The sequence below is a fragment of the Culex pipiens genome, chromosome 2 (genome assembly GCF_016801865.2).
Source record: "Culex pipiens pallens isolate TS chromosome 2, TS_CPP_V2, whole genome shotgun sequence".
NCBI classification, from domain to species: domain Eukaryota; kingdom Metazoa; phylum Arthropoda; class Insecta; order Diptera; family Culicidae; genus Culex; species Culex pipiens.
Window position 1 is genome coordinate 109926668 of NC_068938.1, and position 5647 is coordinate 109932314.

The window sequence follows — 5647 nt, forward strand, 5'->3', positions numbered from 1 at the left end:
CTTCCGGCCTTCCTCACCTTACTGAGGAAAGGCTATAAAATCACTCGAAAAATGAACTTCTCAATTAGACCTCCTAGACCCACCTTCATGTATACCTATCGACTCAGAATCAAATTCTGAGCAAATGTCTGTGTGTGTGGTGGGATGTTGATCAAAAAATTGTCACTCGATTATCTCAAGACTGGCTAAACCGATTTTGTCCGTTTTGGCCTCATTCGATCCGTCCTGGGGTCCCATAAGTCGCTATTAAAAATTATGGAGTTTAGTTAAGTACTTTAAAAGTTATGCTAAAAAAACGATTTTAACAAAAGTTCGGAAGATTGTAAAAAGAGTGGTTTTGTAAGAAAACCCGTCATGCTATACATTTTCAGAAAGGTATTTAAAAGACCTTTTCAACGCGTCCAAGACATTGAAGATCTGAAAACCCTATCAAAAGTTATAAGCACTTAAGTGTTATTTACGCACTTTTTGGAGGCCGGATCTCAGATATTTTGATGAAAACGTTGTCCGGATCTCTCATGCGACCTATCGTTGGATAGGTTATCAAAAAACCTTTCCAACGCGTCCAAGACATTGAAGATCTGACAACCCTATCAAAAGTTATAAGCACTTAAGTGTTATTTATGCACTTTTTGGAGGCCGGATCTCATGATCATCTCATCTTATCTCATGATATTCATGCGACCTATCTTTGGATAGGTAATTAAAAGACCTTTTCAACGAGCACGAATTGGATTGAAGATCTGACTACCCTATCATAAGTTGTAACCACATAAGTGCCCTGCAATATGAAGATCTGACTACCCAATCTAGTGGTATGAATAATGAGTCAATATTGATAAAACTCTGAAAAACACCGCAATTTTGTGTCTATTTTGGATAGCACCCTTTAAATGTGAGGAAGGCACCAACCACCTAAGTGGGATTAAGTAACGTTTTTTTATAAAACCTCCAACCCTAGTTGTTTTCTGTGTTTTCTGTCTCTTGTCGAAATAAAAGTTTCTGGTTTATCAAAATAAGAAAGCAACACATTGCATTGTCTGACTTAATTTTTTTCTTTGTTAATTGAAAACAGAACTTTGACTAAAAATTCAATAAAAATTGAAAACAAGTACTTCTACCCTCAGGAAAATTTTCTCAAATTCAATCTTATTTATATTTTTTTTGTTGCCCACGATGCAACCCTCAGGCAACGAATCAAAAAAGTTCCCCAAAAAAAGTAAATTGCCCGTGGCAGTTTACTTACAGTTTTTTCATCCTCCTTCTTTTCTTCCCTCCTGATGACTTAAACATTTGTAAGGCCGGCCAAAAACCGCGAGTCCTTTTCCGTTTTTCCTTCCCAACGCCCTCGAAAACACGACGACCCACCACCGGCGAATCAAATACCTCCTAAATCAACATTTCGTGCTTCTTGTTGTGTGTCCACGACACAAAAGTCGTGGCCACACGAAAGCAAGAAGAAGAAGCAAACATTAAACAGTACAAACAGCTAAATTAATAATGAAAAAATAACAAAGTAATGAAAGCGAGAAAAAGAGAATGGCGACGAAGGGGAACGAAACGGAAAATAAATATTTATCGAAGAAATTGAACTGGAAAAAAATAATGTGTGTGTGTTTGTGCGCATCGTTAAGGTGAATCGTGCCACGAAAAGGAAGAAAAAAAGCAGGTTGAATGGGAATTTCGTGCCGTTTTACTCCTTTTTATTTCGGTGTGGGTGTGTGGATATTACTTTTTGACGCGACGCGGTCGTTCAATCGTTATGTTTTCGTTTTTGCCCTTTTTCAATTGTGTGAAGGTTAAGGACGGGTTGAAAATATGATTTTTCCCCTTTTTCTTACGGTGGCGGGAGCAACAACAAAAAAAAACTGACAGATAGACAATAGCCCAAGAGCTTGTGCGTGTTTGCGGTTGTTTACTTTTCGGGTCCGTTTGGGAGACAGAATTGCCAGGTGTTTAGGTGGTTTGATGAATCGTTTCTTATTTATAAATATTTGCTTTAGAAAAATTGGGCTGATGTATCTGAATAATAAAATGAATTCGTTAAAATTTAATCCGATTCATAAGTAATTAAAATCACACTCGTTACAAAAATTGTAGCACCAATTCAATTATGTAATTTAATACAAATTCATGTCATATCGAATGACCAAGAAGGTTGAAGTTGCCTCAAACAATCGATTAAACATGTCATTCAGGAGTAACGATCAAAGGACGTGCAGATGAACAATTCGTATAGAATTTGATATTTCGTGCTTGCCATTTCATTAGGGCACATAACTTTTTTAGACAAGAGTGTGTCCCTTTCACACCTTATGTAAACTGTCATTTGAGTGAAAGGGATACACTATTGTTTACAAAAGTTATGTGCCCTTTTAAAATGTTAGGCTCCATTTTATCATTTAATCGAGAACAATCGTAAGGCTCTTTTTACAACTGGCGCATAGGACCTTTTGAAAAAAAAAACGAGAATTAATTTGTTTGTTGTAATGGATCTTAGCAAAGGGATAATTTTAGTATTTCAAAAAAGGGTAATTCTCTACCAACTCACACGAAATCGGGAAAAGTTTCCCCGACCCCTCTTCGATTTGCGTGAAACTTTGTCCTAAGGGGTAACTTTTGTCCCTGATCACGAATCCGAGGTCCGTTTTTTGATATCTCGTGACGGAGGGGCGGTACGACCCCTTCCATTTTTCAACATGCGAAAAAAGAGGTGTTTTCAATAATTTGCAGCCTGAAACGGTGATGAGATAGAAATTTGGTGTCAAAGGGACTTTTATGTAAAATAAGACGCCCGATTTGATGGCGTACTCAGAATTCCGAAAAAAAAACGTATTTTTCATCGAAAAAAAAACCACTATATAGAGTTTTAAAAATTCACGCCATTTTCCGTTACTCGACAATAATTTTTTTTTTGAATCATGTCATTTTAAGGGAAAATTTAATGTACTTTTCGCATCTACATTGACCCAGAACGGTCATTTACAATTAAGAAACAAAATTTTTCATTTTAAAATTTCGTGTTTATTCTAACATTGCAGTGGGGTGGGGGTTGGGGGTTATATTTTAGAGTGTAACAATGTTCTGCAAAGTTGTAGAACATACAATTACAAAAATTTTGATAAATAGACAAAAGGGTTTGCTTGTAAACATCCACGAGTTATCGCGATTTTACGAAAACAGTTTTGAAAAGTTACTTTTTGCGTTTCTCTTTGTTTTGTCTTCCGTGACTGTCGCGGGTGACCATGACGCCATGGGATGATGACGACCAACTTTTTCAAAACTTTTTTCGTAAATCGCGATAACTCGTGATGATAATATGCAAACCCCTTATGTCTTTATTATCATTGTTTTGTAATTGTCTGCTCTACTACACCAAAGTAGAACAAAGTTACACTCAAAAAAATAACCCAGCCGATAATAAACAAAAAATCACGAAATTTAAAAAGAACAAATATTGAACAAAAGAAAAACAAACCCTGTTGGGTCAATTAAGATTCGAAAAGAACATTAAATTTCCCATAAAATGACATATTCCAAAAAAAATTTCAGTCGAGTAACGGAAAATGGGAGAATTTTTAAAACTTTTTTTGTGTTTTTTTCGATGAAAAATACATTTTTTCGGAATTCTGAGTACGCCATTAAATCGGGCGTCTAATTTTACATAAAAGTCCCTTTGACACCAAATTTTATCTCATCACCGTTTCAGGCTGCAAAATATTGAAAAACACCTCTTTTTCACATGTTAAAAAATGGAAGGGGTCGTACCGCCCCTCCGTCACGAGATATCAAAAAACGGACCTCGGATTCATGATCAGGGACAAAAGTTACCCCTTAGGACAAAGTTTCACGCAAATCGAAGAGGGATCGGGGCAACTGCTGTGTGAGTTGGCGGAGAATTACCCATCCATAATTTTTACGTCTTTTCCGATCGGTCGAGCAAAAAAAAAATATTATTTTTTGTAAAGAAACATAAAAATGCCTCAAGTATTCAAAATAGTTTACAATCGATTTCACTTTTTTTTTTGATAGTTTAATTTGTTGGAAATAATATTTTTCTCCTGGATTTAAAAAAAAAAAAATCAGAAAGAGGAGGGAAGACAAAACTTGAAATAAAATTTGCAATGACCTTATTTATAAAGGAAAACTGGAATTAAACAACAACTAATGTGTCAATCAGGGATGGAATAATCGCAAAAAAATCAAATTCGCTTGCGAACTTTCTTCACCCGCGAAAGAGAGAGGAGGCAAATCACGCAAAAGAAAATCGCTCCCGAAATTCCCCAAAAAAATCAATCTGCTGATGATTTTTTGTGAATTTCCTTGTCAGCACCACTTAAGAATATTGATTTCACTTTGTTTACACACATTGCCCTTCTACAAAATGTGACAGGTCAATTTTAGACGTGTGACGTTACACTTGCAAATGCAGTAGTGAAAAAGATGTTCCACCGAATAATCAAGATGATGATTTTTTTAGATTCCTCTTACCGATCTTTCGTGCGCGAGAGAGGAGAGCCATGCTCCCTTCAGATTTTTTCTCTTGATGAACGTCCAGAGATTTTCTTTTGATGATGATTATTCCATCGCTGGTGTCAATGATATTTTAATTGAACCTTAACAATTTAAGAAATAAACACAGAAAAAAATTGTCGGTTGAATAATATCAATATATTCTTTGAGAAATTTTCTCTCAAAAATGTGTAAGAATGTAAACCTGTTGAACATCCACCGGTTCTTTTTTTATTTTCCAAATTTTTGACACAAAATCTGTCACCATTTTCTGATGATTATTATCTTTTTTTTTGTGTGAATTGTGTTTTATAGTTTGTTTTGATTGTGTGTTCTGTCGTGTCATTTCTGCAAATTTGTGTATTCTTTTAAACTGCCAAAACCACGTGTTTGGTCATTTGTTCCCCTAACATTTTCAACGTGTTTTATTTACCCCCCCAAAATAAAAAGAACGTCTGTTTGTTTTCACGATAAGATCTAAACGATTTCAAATTCTATGCTTTGGACATTAATACTAATTCATTTCTTTTTCACTCTCCCCTATTTTTACAGGTAAGCGACAACATCAACGAAAGAAGGGGTTCCCAAAAACCGTTTACCTTATCGAAACCCCTGAATCTTGTCTTGACATTTGGTAAGCCTTCTTTAGCCGTTGATGATGAAGACGGAATGACCACACCGTGAGGAGCCCTAAATTTCCACCGGGAATTTTCTCCTCCACATGTGGGAGCACCAGTGCATGTGTGCGAAAATTTATTCTCATTTTCGCAGCGCAGTTTTCAATTTCAGCAGCCCGAACGTCATTTCAACTCAATTAGATTTAATCCTTTTGGGTGCAATTTTTCCCCATTTTCAACACTCCGGTCCTCCTTCCGTTGGGCAGAAGATGGAGCTGCTGCTGCAACTGCTTGCTCCTCTTTTGACCCCATTTTAGAGGAGCGAGGCCACGTGGCGAACATGTGTGTGAGTGTAATGCATAAAATATGCAGATAAAATTAGACGAATGGGAATGTAGGAGTATAAATTATCCCTAATTTTTTTTCTTTCTCATTCTTCGAGAAATACCCCTCAGTTTTTGAGAGACTCAAGCGTGCTTCATCATTTCGAGAAATGATGGAAATGTTGGACAGCAGAA